Source organism: Parus major, chromosome 2 (genome assembly GCF_001522545.3).
Source record: "Parus major isolate Abel chromosome 2, Parus_major1.1, whole genome shotgun sequence".
Classification (NCBI taxonomy): Eukaryota; Metazoa; Chordata; class Aves; order Passeriformes; family Paridae; genus Parus; species Parus major.
The window spans coordinates 65475349-65492567 of NC_031769.1; the positions used below are offsets into that span (position 1 = coordinate 65475349).

Here is a 17219-nt window from a genome sequence, read left to right on the forward strand (position 1 = left end):
AATCATTTCTTTTTTAGCATCTCACAGCACAGGAATAGCTGCAGTGATGTAATGTTGCTATTTAGAATTGTTTTCAAAGTGTGTTTTGAGTTTGGTGTCTGCAGTACTAAAAATTTTGCTTTGGAAATGAGTGCACCTAAGGTAAAGGCTGTGTGCATGCATTTTCAGGCTCTGTCTCTCTGAATTTGGACTGCCAGGCTTCTGATCCTCTTATCTCCAGTTTGAACATCAAAAGATTTGCAGGGTACTAGCTTGTGCTCCACTTTTGTGACAAGCAGATGAGGGATGAGACAAATCTACTAAACACATTCTCTGCTTTGCAGGGGAATAAGGCAATAACCAGCTTCCCAGTGTTTGGTCCTCGTAGACCTAACTCCTGAGATAAAGACCTTTTAGTACTTAACCCAGGGAATGAGTAATTCTTTTGTGATGCGCTGCCACAGCACATTTCTGTGTTCTGTCCTTAACTGTGCAACAGCAAAACCTGGCTGCATTGCCCCACAATAGAGCAAAAAACCCCTGTGACCTTGAGGGTAAAACCCTATGGAAGCATGAGGAGTGATGTGGCTGGCATAGTTCATAGTGGTGGGAGAGCAATCTTCTGATTTCGTAAGTGACAAGACAGAAAACCTCAGTTTTGCAAGAACTTATTTTTTTGTCATGCTCTTTCATACTGAAATATGACTAATTTACTAGTACACAGAGAAATAACACTGAACCCTGTTTGAAACAAAGTATGCTGTTCTTGCAACACAACTCATACTTCTAGATTTGAGCCTTGCCTGTGGATCAACTATAGTTAACATTTTAATACTCTAGCAACATTTCAAACGCACTGTACTTTTGTCTACCAGCTTTTCCATTTCTTGGCACTGATGGTCTTCATCTTCCACAGCAGAAGTTCAATAGTTCTCTCAAGCTGAAATAAAATCTTCTGTACTCTGAAATGTTAGATCAGCCTTATTATTATTAATTTTTTTCCAGCTGTCAAGCTTAATGCATTTTTTAAAGCATCCTCCTACTTTAAGTTGTGAAAAGTGAATATGTAACAGTGCATATGTATTTATTGTACATGTATTTATTTGTGAGAAATCTGATGCAAGTTCATCCCTTCTCACAGCTGTAGATCTGTCTATGAAGTTTGTAATATTATGTATCTTCTTTTTAATGGGCTAAATGAAAACTCTGGTTTGGGGAAATACTAACTTTTATCCTAAAACGTATGAGCTGGCTCATAGTACCTTCCCACCATGGGCTCCTGTGTCTGCATCCTGTCATATTCTTTCTGTGACTTCCAACTCATATTTGCCATTCTGCCTAATATTTAAACAAGTTAATTAGATACGGCCATGTTTTAAAAATATAAACCGCATTTTTCAGGCTATGGACCAACACGTTAAGAACCATCTGTGGTATCAATTGCTCAACTTATGCTCTCTGAAGAGCCTGCTTTACTTAAGGCAAATTCTCTGCACTTACAGAAAATAAAGATGGTCATTAAGTACCTCAACTCCCTTTTGAATATTTCTGCTAAGATTCTATCATTACCACTCTTGTTGTATCTAACCCTCTGGATTCTTTTGTAAATGTGGGGGGGTTAAATGCTTCTGTCATTCATCCCAATTATTTGTAAGCCCAGATGTGGAGTTAGGTAACTCACTTCAAACACATGGCTTTGAAAACAGCCATGATTTCAAATGATGGGAGTGGTGAGTGAAAACGAAATGAAATTTCACAGCCTGAGGTTTAGGCAAAATATCCCTTTGGCTGTTCAGGTTAATGTCATTACCAGGGGAGACTATTTTTCCTGGAGCATTTGTTCCAGATGGGTTTCTTTAGCCTTGTGCTCTGCTTGGCTGACTGTTGTCTGTCCATGCTCATTTATACATACATAAGTTGAATTGCTAGATATAGAATTAGGAATTATCTTGCCCTATTGAAATGGTCTCTACAGAAGGCAAAAATACTTTTGAAAAAAAAGAATAAATAATTCCAGGTTGGATTTTTTTAAGCCACACTGGTATGGCCATGCTGAGGGTTACCTAGAATTGTAGCTGTGCAAAACGCAGTGAAGCTGACATGAAAGTGAAAGGGAAAATGAATGTCGCACAGAAACTCTGTGTTTACAAAGTCACCTTCTGCACTGCAGGGACACTTTAAAGAGGAACATTAAGGGTGATAAACCTTAGCTGTAGAGCACTTCTGAATTTTAGTCCTTTTAAACATATTTGATGTTCAGTACCTTATGCCATTGGAGAACAACAAAGGACTCCTCAAAACAGCAACACAAAATTCTGCCAGCTGGAGGTAAAAATTCTCAAAAACTTTCTCATTTCTTGCTCATTATGTCCTGTTCCTGCCTTCAGCCACGACAAGTGGTGGGAATCTCGATTTTACCACTGAAGCAGATGGGCTTTCTGCAAGTCACTGAGGATTTCTAGTCTGTTATTTAGTTCAGAGAAAAAAACCTCCTCCCCTGCCCTCCCTCATTCCGGGCTGTTAGCTTTTTAGCTTGGATGTACTCCTTGGCTAATGGAACCCTACCTTCAGGTTCTTCGGTTCTGCCCCCTGTACCCACCCACCCCCCCCACCTCAACAATTTGAGCACTTCAGACTTCTTCAAAGATTCCTGGCTGGAGCAACAAGAAATTGCAGCAACAAACCAAACCAAAATACTTTCAATGACTCTGCAGACCATGTAGAAACCCAGGGTATGTCTTTTGCACATGTGCAGACCCACTGCAGAGCCCCAGCTCACAGTTCTGCCTCAGTGTGTCTCTGCCTTCTGAGTGCATGGCTGTGAACAGCTACCATCACCTATTATATTTTTTTCCCTCATATTTTAACTGCTACAGTAAAAATGAGTGCTTCACCACAGGTCAGGAATCAAGTCTAACCTTAAAAAGCTGTAGACTCAATTTTTATTGGTACTCAGACCCTTTTTGATGCCCCTATTGTGCCATCAGCAACAGAAAAGTTCCTTTGCCCTTGCAAGAATGCTACAATGGGTTTTGACATGCATAAGAATCAGGAACCAAGTATCTCCAAGTGCTGAATGATTTATGACCATATATTTAGTTAAAGGACAGATGACCACAGCATTCCCTGTTTTTCTAATGCATTTTTTTGCAGTCAGAGAACAAAATGTTGAATGAAGCAGAGTGTCTGAGGTCACACCTATATAAATTAGGGCTAACAGCCTCACCTTCTCTATCCACACTCTGGGATTTACACAAGTTCCCCACTGCTCCAAATCCAGCCAACATGGAGCATGGGCAGTCAAAAGTTTGAGTCTGTGTACATGTACCCTTCAACTTTTCTCAGTTATCCTTGTGGCCTGGGTGTCTCTTGCAAAGCTGCTGTCAGCCACACAGTGTGACCCATTCTCCCATTAAAGATTTTAGATGTTCAGAATATGTGTATGTTGTTGTTAGTTGTGGCTTCTTGCAATTCTGGAAATCCCAGTATCATCTTCGTATAAGATAGTTTTGACCATCATAGTTTGGGTAAGACATGTTGAATCACACTGTACAAACTGTCCTTGGTCATGCATGCACTTGGCGGTTCACTGAGCTTTGCTCAGCCGTCTGCTTCCACCAGTTTTTTCCTCAGAAGAACAGCTTATCACCCTGGTTAAACAAGACCCCAGGCTCACTCTGTACTTCTAGCTTTTCCTAGAAATACCTGTTTTCATGTCTGATTACTCTGGGGTCAGAATTCTTTGACTAGTTGTTAGCATCTTGTCATAGGAGAGGCCCATATTTTTGGGCTCAGTCTGGTCCATTACTGATAAAATACAGAAATTAACAAACTAATGTAAAACAGCTTTGGGATAGGGATGCTCCCCCCATTTCAATTTCATATGGCTGATGTGTATTTTTGTAGATATATCAGTTGAAAATGTTCATAAAACTTCCCTGTTCCAGATCTTAGATGCAACAATTATTTCATAGGGGTTTTTTGTTTGTTTGTTTGTTTGTTTGTTTGTATCACCTTAAAATTTCCCTTTTTCTATTGGGTTCCCAGCTCACCACATGAGTGTGTTGGCATCCATAATAAAATACAGAGACCTCATTTAAACACCTTTCTTTTTAAAGTAGTTGGGAATGTCGAATTCTGATGGTATAGTTGGTGCCTGACTTAACAAGATAGCAAAGTTTTTCCAGAGCGGAGGTCTGCTGCCGTGCCAGGCTGATTAGCGCTCCCATTTTATGACTGTGTGGTCACAGCTGAAATTAAGAAGATGACTGTGTGGTCATAGCTGAAATTAAGATGTTAAAGTAAATTATCCTTCTTCACTTCACTGTGTGTGTATCCTTCTTCACACACTTGGTGTATGTGGCCAAGTTAATTAGCAGAATGGAGTTGCTGCATGACACACAGAAGGCACATCTTATTGTCACCTTTCACAACTGTGACACTGTAGAGGCACAGAATTTTATTGTTGAGAACACTCAAATTCATTGTCATTATCACACTAGCTGATCATGTAAAGATGGTCTGAATTGTGAGGTGATATTATTCTTACTGAGAGAAATGTCTGAACAGAATCACAAACTCCCCTTGTACAGGTTGATGAAGTTGCCTGTGGGAATCTGAAAGATATACCTTACTGAACAGAAGAAAAAAAGGTAGTTCTAGGAGTCAACTCATGTTTATCTTACTTAAGCAGCTATTTCTGTTCTTACTTTTAGGGTATGCTAGTAAAGCAGATTCTGGATTAAGACCCTAATTTCTTTTTCCTAGCAAGGAAATGTCCTTTTCAGTTAACCCCTTTTCTTTCCAGCCTGTGGTCTACAGTCTCAGACGGTAATAATGATTTTAATATTTCTGGCTGAGAAATGCAGTCATTAATATTCTCATGCAGAACTCATAGCAGTGACTGTAAATTACATGATGCTCTGGAAACACAGCAGGGGGTGTTTCTTTCCATGGACAGTTTATTACAGGGCCTTCATCCCGTGGCATATTACCCATATTTAATTTGCATGTTGAGTAATATCATTGTGCCAAGTAACAGCGTTCTCCTGGCTGGTGAGAATGCCTGTCTGTGACAGTGAGCTATCCCTCATGCTCTGTGGCTTGTCCCCTGTGAGAGCAGCAAGATAACAAGTCAGGGCTGAAATTTCCAAATAGCTCCTGGGGATCTGCCTACTGCTTTTAATAGGATTTATGAGGATTAACTCTTCCTCAGCCTTGAAAAGATCTACCCTATTGTCTTCACTGAGAACAATATAAAAGGTTTCAAGAATTTCCTTTTGCTTTATCTCTGGCCATTAATTTGGGCATGAGATGTTATCACTGGCAGTATGGGATTTTTAACAAATAATCATAGAATCAGATGAAACATTTAGTGGACATCAAAGAAGGAACCCTGTCTGAACTTCCTGGGTTCATTCTGAGGGGAATATGTTTAGCTGGGATGACTGCTTTACTGGGGACCATGGGGTTGTTTCAAATAACAGTGGCAAAGAACAATTACTGCTGCTTAATCAGAACAAAATAAGACACATTTGCCTAATGAAGATATATTTAGCTGGAGACAAATCATTAAGTGGTGCTTAAATTCATATTATAGTCTAAACTTTTGGAAGTTTCCAAGTAAGTATTAAATGAAGATGTAAAGCAACAAATGTAATTTTGAATTGGGTTGGGGTTTTTTTCTGTGTTGTATTTTCACATCTCTTAAAAACTACTTAGACTAAGGTTTTTAATAGCTTTTCTTTTTTACAGCTGTTTAAGTCCAACAGTTTACTGTTCATCAAGGTGCCTCAGTTCAGAGGATTTTAGTGCATTGTTATTAGCATGTAAAAGTGCAATTTTTCCATGTGCCCCAAGTTCAGGGTTTTCCTCTATGGGCAGTTTTTCTTCACCCACTTGCAAAAGCTGTGACACAGTAGTGTGTCCTGATGTCAGTCACCTGCTGCAGCAGCAGGTGGAGGAGGTGATGTTTTCAGGTGCTGATCCATGCTCAGCTTGTGGCTTCAGAAAGCAGTACACAGCCTTTTGCTAGCACAGAACTCATCTCTGCGGTGGTGCAGAGGGACCTCCATGCACATGGAGCTGAAAGTGCCAGAGTGCTGGGTTGGAGGGGAAAATCCCTCAGAGAAATGGAGGAGTTGGTGGAGTTGCTACAGGAGTAGGGGAGGGAAATTTCCCCCTCTTTCTTCTGTGTTTTCAAGGCCCCTTCAACATGCCATCCCCATGGGAACAGGGAGGAGGCCTGAATGATAAAGTTGCTCAGCATTGTGATTCACACCTGAACATTGCCTGTGAAAAACTACATCTTTCTACCAATAAACCAGCTGCTATCTATAGCCTTTGAGGTAAAGAAAAACCCAGAAGTTGTGTGTGTACTGACACAGGTAAGAGAAGGACTGTTGGCAGATCACAAAGACATACTAGTGCAAAAAGTCTGACATTGAACAGACCTGTAGTGTCTATGGGTGTCAGATAAGTTTTGGCCACAAATATTTTCTCTGTGGTATTTTGGATCAGATGCATTGGTTTAATCATTGATATTGTCTAATCATGGAACTGTTGCTTAGGGGATTATACACACACTTACAGGAAATGACCCTGAGACTATGTTACCTTAGACCAACAGTTTTATTATAAAGTCACACAAGTACACTCTGTGCTACCCTGAAACATCAGTCCAATTTGGCTAAACTTCCTGAAGTAGTTAGCCTTTATTTTGCCCTCAGAATGTATTTGGTTTGGTTTTACAAAGAAGAAGTTGATACTTTTGAGAGATGTATAGGCTTGTACATCCCTACTTGTATGCCAGTGAAGGTTTGAAAGCACGTACACCTCTTATCTTTCTCACTGTCCTGAGATAAGGGAAGATTCCCATCAAGCATCTTTCTGGCTTTCAGATCTAAGGTCAATAATGTTCCTACTCTTTTGCTGTGTCATAATGCTATAAAGCCATTGCAGCTACAAGTGTTCAAATGAGTAGGCTGGGGTCCATGCTTTGCCAATATTCTCCCCAGCAGAGTAGGGCTGATTTTCTCTTTGGTCTGGGAAGATGTGCACTGGGTGATTTTCCCAGCCTTGCTGCAGTGTGGTGTCTCAGCTGGCAGAGCAACATGCTGTCATAGGGCAGCAAGCCAGGTCTGAGAGTCTCCATGTGCACCTTCCCTCCCTGCCTGTGCTTTCATTTTTGCAGGCAGGTAGACAAACTGTATCCAAACTGCTGCACAGTGGGTGGAGGTGAGGGCTCTCTGGAGGCCATGGAGGAAAGCTGGCATGGCTGTGGCTGTATGCTAAAAAGTCAGACTTCTCAGAGCATCGTGAAACATTTACACCCGAGGCTAATAAATGAATGAGGGAATGATCTGGGGAGCAGATCTGTGGTAAGGGACCTGGGAGTCCTGGTGGACAAGCAACTTGATCTGAGTGTGTGTACTTGATTAACTTGATCAGTGTGTTGCTCCTGCAACAGAGAAAGCCCTGCGGGGTGCTGTGCTACACCAACAAGGGCATCACCAGCAGAGATGGAGAAGTCATTTTCCCTCTCTAAATGGCACTTCTCAGGCTGCACCTGGAATATTGTGTTCGTATTTGGTCCCCACAATGCAAAAATAAAGTATGGACATGCTGGGGAGGGTCCAGAGAAGGGCTGCAAAGGTAATCAAAGGCCAGGAAAGCCTGACGTGAAGGAAGGCTGAGAGAGAGATGGATTTGTTCAGCCTTGGGAAAAGAGGGTTAGGGAGACCTCATCACCATGTTTTAGTGTTTCAAGTGTGGCTACAAAGAAGTTGTACATTCCCATTTGAAAGAAGTCACATGGAAAACAAAAAGAGTACAAATTATTCTCTGGAAGATTCCAACTGGACAAAAGAGGAAATTTTTTCACAATGAGGACAGACAGCCCTTGGAATTATCTTTCATAGGAAAGTGATACATTCCCTAGTATTGACCACATTTAAGATTCAGCTGGAAAGGGTGCTAGGCTGTCTTGTCTAGACCATGCTTTTGCCAAAATAGTTTGATATTCTATGATTCTATGTAATAAGTTACTTCCAGCACTGTTGTTCCAGCTACCCAGTGAACAAGCTGTGCCTGGTGTCCTGCATTACCTTTTTTTTCCACCTTGTATCTCCCTGCTGTCCTGCATTCTACTGATATCAATAACAATGGGCAGAGCAGAGGTCAGTCTCTCAGCTAGCTGTGTTTTAATGCAGCATGCAGAGAGGATTTTATCTGTTGGAATGCCTTAACTGCATCTTAGGCAGACTGCCTGAAATCCAGAAATTCACCTTGCTTAACACATGTGGAATGTGGCACTTAGCTTAAATGGAGACTCCTCTTTCTCCTCGACTGGGAACCTCTTTAAAATCTCAGCACACCCACACGCTGAAGGTCGGGATCATTTGATGTGTACCCAAGCTCTCCCTGGGTGGTACAACACATTGCTGCCTCTGCACAGCTTTCCTTTTAATCTGCTGTGCTGGGGTTTTTAGCGGTGAGACTATTGCAGTCTCTCTGTAAAGAAACACTTTACGCTATTTTTGCAAGTAAAAAACTGAATTAAAAAAAAAAAAAAAGGCATACTGCCTGTCTTTCTAATCACATGGTTTGGGTCTTGATGTGAATCCATAGTTTTACTGAGGTATATGTTGATATGCTAGATGTATGAAGAGAGGTATTTTCTTTTATGGAACATATACTAATGTCTTCTAATTCTCTCTATTATGGTAAACCTCAAGTCAAGTTCAAATTCCCATTTTGGTTACCCAGCCTTCTTTCCCAAAATGGTACAATGCTGAGTGGGGCCAAATTATTTTATAATTGTCATAATGGAGGACACTATTAGTGACAGTAATAAAGTGAAGATTCCTAGTTAGTGGAGTCAGAACTTTCAGAGCTCAATTTCAGCCTCAATCATGGGTTAGACTGAAGTTTGGCCAACAACTTAAAGGCTTAAAAAGAGCCTATTAAAATGAAGCCTAAATGACAGAGGTCATAAAAAGCGTGATTTCTGTCCTTCAGTTGTATCAGGGTCTCCTTCTTTTGTTTCCAGCTCTCATCTGGTTCACACCTGTCACAGACCCAGGTCTCATTCTCAAGGTGTCAAATTACTAGGAGTCAGAGATATAAATTTCCTCAGTATGAAACTTTCTTGAAACCTGAGGCATGTGTTAGGTATCCCAAGGTCTTTGCTTTAACCTTACATAAGAAACTGACTGTATTTGAGGCATATCTGTAATTAAACTGATTGACTATTTAAATATGTTATGGCTGGATAAAAATCACGTTTTTCATTCCAGCAATACTTTTCAGTTCTCTTGCAATGGTGATACTTATCATGTTGGCAAAGGAGAAACCAACATCCCTTACGCTTCCCAGGGAAAGAATGGCTTGTTGGACTAAAGTACTCATGAGGGAGTCACATGATAACATTCCTGTTCTGCTGTTCTCTTGTGTCTGGGATGAGATCTTGGAAAATCATGAAATAACTGCTGCTTCAGTTAGTCAAGAAGTCTTATCTGAGAAACCAGGATAATGATTTTTTTCAGAATTGGCATTTTTCTCTGAAATAGTTTTTGTTGACCAGTTTGGTCAGCAGAATTTGTGGTGAAGAGCTTCTTGGCAATCTCTAATGAGAATAGCTTGTGTAAAGAGTCCTGGCTGTTACTGGAATGCAAGGTACACTTCCAAGGGATGAGAGATGCAAAGATGGATTGCCATGCTTTTGGAAGAAGTTAGAAGCAAGGAGCCTTTACTCATTTCAAAGCATACCTTCAAAATCCTAGGATTTTCTCACTGCTGAAGCAAAACAATTACTGTCCTGCTCAAACTGCTCTTCCACCATGGCAGTGTATCACCAAGTAATGCAAACTGTGGGTGCTCTGGGTGCATCTTCAAGCAGTATCGTGCTGCATCACCCCATGGAATAGCCATGATTCACCAAGTTTCAAATCTTTTAAAGACCTTGGTATCATTGAAGATGAAGGTTATAAATCATTTTGAGAGGAGCTGATTTAAAGTAGAGATATTTTCTCTGAGGAGACAAATTTAAAACACATTTACTGCAGTTTTTCAATTTTATGTTGGAAATGTCTGAGTGTATCCCGTTCGATTTCTACTTCTTGTATCAAGTATTCATTATTTTTCCAGAAAGTTGTAACTAGGTTAGAAAGCACCACTAGGTCAATTCATAGTTTGATAATAACAGCCTGAAATCCCAATGCTGATCACTGAAGTGCTTCTTCAAACATCTCTTTTGAACAGTGCTGGCTGTAATGGCATAACAATCATACTTGGAGGTTCACATGAGGAAAATATGTTTATGTAATAAGTCAAATTGTAGTACTCTTTCACATATCTCTTGTAAATACACACTAGAGCAATAGTCACTGGGTAAATTTGTTACTGTGATCTGTTAGTAAGAGACTACAGATTATTCATACAAATGGTGCTTGTTAAGGCCAGCTTTGCAGGGCTAGGTCTCTGGCCGACCAAGTGATACTGTATTAATGGAAATAGTTGCCTATAAAGAAATTGCATCTCTTGGACTGTTAGTGAAGAAAATAACTGGCTTCAAAGACGAGGCAAAAAATTCAACCATCGCAACATACAAGAATGCATTTCTTAATATTACAGTGTTCCACAGCTAGAGAAAAATTAGTGTTATGGTTTGTTGGAATACAGTAAAAAAAGGTCACCCAGACCTTTGCCAACCTCTTCTGATCAACAGTCATTTTTATAGAATTTCAGACAGGCAGAAAAGTTTTTTGGCTTTGAAAGCTGAAAAACAAGTGGGTGTTTGAAATGAGGTGGCTTAGATTATTTGGAATTCTTTGGAAACCCTCATGTCTAAAGTGTTAATTTTTAAGCAGCATTTGTCAGGTGTCCTTGGGCAGCACCCCATTACTGGCTCAATAAATATATTAGTGGTGGTGGTGTACGCACCCAGAACAAAGGCACTTTTGCACTCTTCAAACCCATTTTGAGTGGTGACTGTGCAGCACTAACCACAGCTGCTGCCAAGCCACAGCAGGCTTCATACCTTGATATCTCATGATTCAAAAGGTACATTGGTCCTTTTTCAGAAGCCGTTCTGCTTACAAGAGCAGATGCAGGCCTTATCTTAAAGGCTGAGCTCTGTCAGGTCATGTTTAGGAGCTTCTGGAGCTAGCACAGGGGAAAACTCTGGTACCTTCCCACATCCCTCCCCTTAACCTCTCACACTACCTGGCTTCTGACCAGCTATCTCTCCTGGTGGCTCAGTTCTCTTAACTTACACTCTTCTAGTTTTGGCACATTCCTGGCATGATCCTAAAATGTGTTTCTTAATATAGTATGTCACCCTTTTCCCTCATGTCAATCCATACTCTCAGCTCTGAAGTGCCACATGTCAGAGCCCTCTTTACCCCTCTGCTGCAGCTGAAGCTGAGCAGTGTGTGTGCCATAGTTTTTGAAATTCTTGTTTATACAGGGTAGAACTTTTGCTTGGCATAGCATACCTTACATTAAAGACCCATTTTCAGTAATGGCCTACGTGGGGAATCTTACAAAGAATTTTAAAAAGCATTTGACAGGGTGAAGTCAAAATATTTCATTCTCTTTCACATGACATGTTGGACTATAGATTTTGTCCTTTCTGTATATTCAGTTATTTGTATACAGAATCAGTTAAAAAATTGTCTCTCTCTTAAAAAAATACTTATAAAAAACTTGAAAACTCTTTCAAATCACATTTTCCCTTGGCATTTTTTCCCCTTCTCACTCCTCTTTATACATACATATATGTTTGAAAATAAAAAATAGAAAAATAAGCTTTTTTTTCAAGTTGAAGGAATGATGCCCATTTTAAGGACCTTAATTAAAATAGGAACTGTTAAAAAGGACTATTTCACTTTATTAACTCAAGTTCTGCTTGTGAGAATGTGAAAGGAAATATTTTTCTATACTTGAGATTTTTGTAAAAGCTTGTTTTGCCTAGTTCTAAGGAACTGGGTAGCACTAATTTGGCAATATTTCTGGGAAGCTGAACAGTTGAAAAGGTAAAAAGGATTTTATGTTATCTTTGGTTTTTTACCGTTACTTTGCTTAGAGATTAACATACAAAATTCAGTTGCCTTCAGAAGGCTTCACAATCATTATAAATTGCTCAAATCTCGATGTATTAACTATTTATTTTGAAAAAAAAAACCAACTTATTATCCCAAACTTATCTATGTAGTACCTTATCTTATTAGAAAATGAAACAAAACAGAAACCCAAACCCCATGTTTCTTAGGAACTGCAACATCAGTTCCACAGGGGATTCTGTTAATTCTAATACTTTTGTCTGAATTTCAAAAGAGAAGCCAAATATTGTTTATCTATTGGAAAAAGAAAAAATTGTTTTTCAAGTAGAGGGAATGGAAGCGCTTAGATATGATAGTGCCAAATGGTCATATTTTTAAAGTGCTTTTATTCATTCTGTATGCATTAACTTCAAAATTAGAGCAAGATATCAATAACACTAGATGTATGGTCATGGAATGTCCTGAATTAGGCTCTTTACAATGAAAACTGTGTGCCCACTTCCCCAGTGCACTTCTCTTCAGGATGAGGGTCTATTGAAACAGCCTGGTTTGAGGCTTGATCTCACAGACATCAGGGATGGAAAAAGGAACTTCCACAGACTAATGAGACCTGGGAAAAATCTGTGGCTTGTAGCAGAGTGGGGATCAGATAGCCACAGCCCTGGAGATCAGTAAGGAATTTATGACATACACATGGACTCATAGCGTGGTATTTAAAATTACATGTTCATCCTGAAGTGAAAGAGAGGCTTTCCAGTAGCATGCTGAGGAAATACTCCCACTACTTCTGCTGTGGAGTACCTGTGAATCAGCACTTTCTTATTTCTACGTGTCTTTTGAAATTTCTCTGTACAGAACATCCTGCGGTTGGAAAATCACAGGCGTGTCTGCAACCCTCCAGAGGAGACAGAGTGATTCAGAGGCCCTCAGATGGTGATGGAAAGCAGAGAACCAGACTTCAGGTGTAAACTGGAGAGAACTTTGCTGCCAGCGAGACGTCCTTTGAGGTGGTTGCAGCTCAAAAGAGTTGAAATGAGAAGAGCCAGAGTTTGACTAGAAGCCAAAAAAAGACCAGCTGAGGTCAGTTAACCTACCACGCTGCATGTGGGAGATCTATGATCGGGAACCGTCGCTGCCTGCTCTGAAATAGCGTAATTGAAGGGATACAGTCTTCAAAGGTATCCTTGCCTGAATGGCAGCTTCTAGGGCTTGCTAGGCACTGCTGATGGAGGATTCAGAAAAATGCTGCAACTGGTGAGAGAAATCATGCTACTCGTGTAACAAACTAGCGCTCAGGGAGGGAGTCCTTGTGGAGGGATAGAAAAAGTATAGAGAGGCAGACCAAGATGCTCAAAAGTATGAAAGCAGCACCTGAATAGAGTTGGACTTCTCATCCTGTCAGTGATGGAGTGCCATGACAGAGACAAAAAATCGTGGGTCTAAGCTGCTTGGTGACTTGAAGGTGACTTCCAGTTTTTTTATTATTCTTAGCTGATATTCAGATACCCAAAAACTTGAGGAAATCTTCTGTACTTTTACCCACTGCTTTCTTGATATGTCTCAGACACAGGTGAGAGTACTTATTTTGCAGACATTTATAAAATCATGTGAGAAGGAGATGCAGGAAGCAGACATATTCAAAGCTAAATGGATAATGGAGCTTGGAATAACAACCATTCAAAAGGCCCAATACGTTCATCATCACCTCTCCATTCTGAAGAGAATGTCAAAGTAGTGATATTTCAGTAGTCTGCTAATAATAAAAACAAGCAGAGAAAACTGTAGCTATTGGAAGACAAAATTAAATGTGAATAAACAATTTCTTTTACTTTCTTGGAAATTATCCCCTCTGTCTTCTCATTGCTTTCATCAGAAATGTGCACTCACACCTAGCCACAATTTCCTTCCCCCAAATCCTAAATGAGAAAGCCCACAATGGGTGATGAAGACATTGCAATTGCTAGCCTAGCTGCACAATATATTATCTAATGTCAAAATTCTTGTTCAACATGGCATGCAATTCCTGTTCAGCAAGGGCACAGAGTTGATAAATTTCTGACTTTTCCCTGACTTCTTAGACCTTTTGCGTAACTGCGCATTTCACAAATCTGTAACTCTACCAGAAAAATTTGGTGCCCTGAGGTCAAGATTCAGTTGAGTTCTGTCATCATTGATGCCTGCTCTCGATTCTGGGTTTGGCAAGCTGGCTAACCTGCATTTAATGAAGGTGATCTGTGAGAACTCCAGATCTGAAGACATAAGCAAAAAATTCACAGACCTGAAGCTAGATCATTTGAAGGCAAATCTTAGCATTATAAATATGTGCCAGTAGCTTCCTCCAGAGGTTTTGGAAATTAGATAGAAATTTCCACTGAAAATTTCAGCTGCTTTGCAATGGTTACTGCTGTGGCTAACCAGGTTTGGAATAGGTCTGCTGACTGGATTTTGTTGATCCCTTGAGCAATAAATCTTGCAGTAGAAAGAAGAGAGCAGAAGGTTTCTAATAGAATTTCCACCTAGAAAATTTCATTTTAGACATGCTCATCTATGGAGAACCTGATCTTTCAAACAGCCTACTCCCTGATACCTTCCATCGTATTTGATGGCACCAAGCACTACATGTGGTCAAGGAGGCACAGATTCCTTCACATCAGAAGGAGAGAGCACCAGGCAAAATCCTCCTCTAAAAGCAGTCATGCAACTTAGGGGCAAAATTCAGCCCTTAAGAACTGATGATCCAGATGAAGTTATTATTTCAGTACTATTGTTACTGGTCTGGTGTTAGTGAAGCAATGTCACTTCTCTGAACAAAATGACTCAGCACCTTCCAGAAGAAAGAACTCTGGCGCTGACCTCTGCCTGTCCTTGACATACCAGGGTTGTCATGGTGCCTCAAAGGACCTAAGGAAAAGCAACAAGAACTCCTAAATAATTTGGCAGGAAGGAAAATGCCCTCTTGTCAGAAAGTTTCCCTTAGCCCTGTATAGAACAAGATCTATCTATCTGACAAACAGTTAACTTCTAGTTTAGGAGATAAAGACAGTCTCATATTTATGAAAATTCTTTTAAAAATAAAGCAGTTTATGTTTCCAGTGCAGGGATAGTCAGAGAAAGTATGTTACTTATGAGACATATTTGGCCCAGCTCCCACCCTTGGAGTATGATAATCAGATCTGGATGAATATACATGGACTTTTCTCTTCTGGGAGTGCTGGACCACATCATGCTGAAATGGCAACAGCTGGAAATATATTTGATGTTCATCAAGTTTATTTGAATGCTCTTTCTTACCTTGGCAACAGTATCAAGGTTCCTTGTAAATCCTTCCAAATGCAGTTTCTTCTGTGGTTTTGTGGTTTCTTTATTGCAAATTCACCTGGGCCAAATTCTTACTCAGCTTTCTTTTGGGGAAAAAAAGTCACAGAAAAGCCTCTGGGGACTTGTATAAGTGAATGCTCAGGAAAAATGTAAGCCAAAATATTTGATCTACTTTAAGAGCTATAGAAAACTGCATCTCTCAGTTGTCCCATGTTTGCACTACCATTGGTTTCTCCAAACTGCAAGTGCTGAGGGATTTTTTTCATTTTTACTGTTTAAACTCTGCCATCCTTCCCTAAATTCCTTTATAGGCTGACTAGCAAGGTTAAAGTTCTTACATTCAGTACCCTTTTTACTTCAAAACTGTTGACATTACTGACCTCGTGTCTCACTAAATACTCTGCAGCATTTCCATCCTCTATTGGATACTGTATTTGTAGGTCTCTCCTGGGCATTGCAGTCCTATTGAAAGGCCAGCTGTGTGAGAAGCCACTGAAGAGTGTCTGTCTGTGACCTCATAACTCTTGAGTCCTCTATTTTTTCCTCCATGGCTCCAATTAAGGTATGCGGCAGCTGGGGTTTTTTCACATGGGCAGAACAGACTTGTGAAATAGTAGTATCCATAAGGTTAAGAAAGTGTCTGTCTCTCTTTGGGTGCTCTGCTCAGAGCTCCCTGAGCTCTTAAGGCACCCTGAGCACCATCACATGGGTTTTTCTTGGGAGAACTCTTGAAAGAGAAACCAGCACATGGCAGCTGAGTGTTAGTGACCAGCCTTGCATTTTTATGTAGTCCTTATGGGAAGAGAATTGATGCTTTTGTCCTGTGCCTGTGTGTGCATGGAAACAGGCTCAGTCACTCATGGGCTGTGTTTGGGTTAGGATCATACACATTTTTTGGACTGTGCCATTTGTACAGCTTACAAGCTATGTGGATTTTGCTAGAGCAGAACTCAGTCGAAGTAATTGAGAACTATTTTAGACAGATTTGGAAAGTATGTTGGGACTGTTTTCATTTGCTCATGAAGACAAATGCTTTAGTTAGAAGTTCTTAGAATTAGAATTATAAAGCAACTCCAAAATCACAGAAAAAATTAAATAACCTCATGACACTAAATGCAAGCCTCAGGACTTTCCAGGGCTTTGACTAAGTTCTTGCTTCTTCCTAGAAAAACTGTATATTCCCCATATCCTTTGTCTGAGAGCTCCTATTTCAGTGTTTGCAGGATGGGAGATGAAGAAAATATGAAAAAGTCATGACTCCTGGGTTGTAGGGTAGGCAACTCACTCAGAGCAACAAGAAGAGGCTGATTTATGGCCTGTTGCTAATTGGAGTTACCCATAGAATTGGGATGTGTTATCCTGTAGATCTCAGAGAGAGAGATGACTAGACAGAGCACAGGCGAAGATGAGGGAGAGATTAATTTGGTAGAATTCTCTATGATTTATTGTGTGATTATCCCAGCCATCCCAATGGACATCACTTTCACACAGTAGCTAGAGTCCTGCAATATGCAACAAGAAGGTTCCTGCAGATCTGCAAGGGATTGCTACTGGCCATTTTCCTCTCTGATTTACAAACATTTGCCTGAGAAAAGGAAGTAAAACTTTAGTAAGTGGAAAAAAACCAACCAAACAAAACTTTATTAAGGCTTTTATTTGTGGCAAAATATTTTAAGAAAACACGTTTGATACAAATGGTGTTCCATATCTCCCTGGGTTATTTTCTTTCTTCTTTTGTGAGATTACTTTATTATCTTCCTGGGTTTTTTATCATTATAATGGTTGTGGTTGATGTAAGGGAAGGGTCTTATGATTAATATTTTATTCTGGAAAAGATCAGATCAATACTTTTTGCTCCCT

At 40.1% G+C, this 17219-nt stretch overlaps 1 long non-coding RNA gene across 1 annotated transcript in view; it reads left to right on the plus strand.

Annotated features, from left to right (window-relative positions):
- The window catches only part of LOC107200101, a 50290-nt gene extending 34887 nt beyond the window's left edge, over positions 1–15403 (plus strand). The window contains exon 3 of the long non-coding RNA XR_004495981.1: positions 12897–15403. This is a non-coding gene — a long non-coding RNA (uncharacterized LOC107200101). The remainder of the gene's footprint in view (positions 1–12896) is intronic.
- The last annotated feature ends 1816 nt before the right edge of the window (positions 15404–17219 follow it).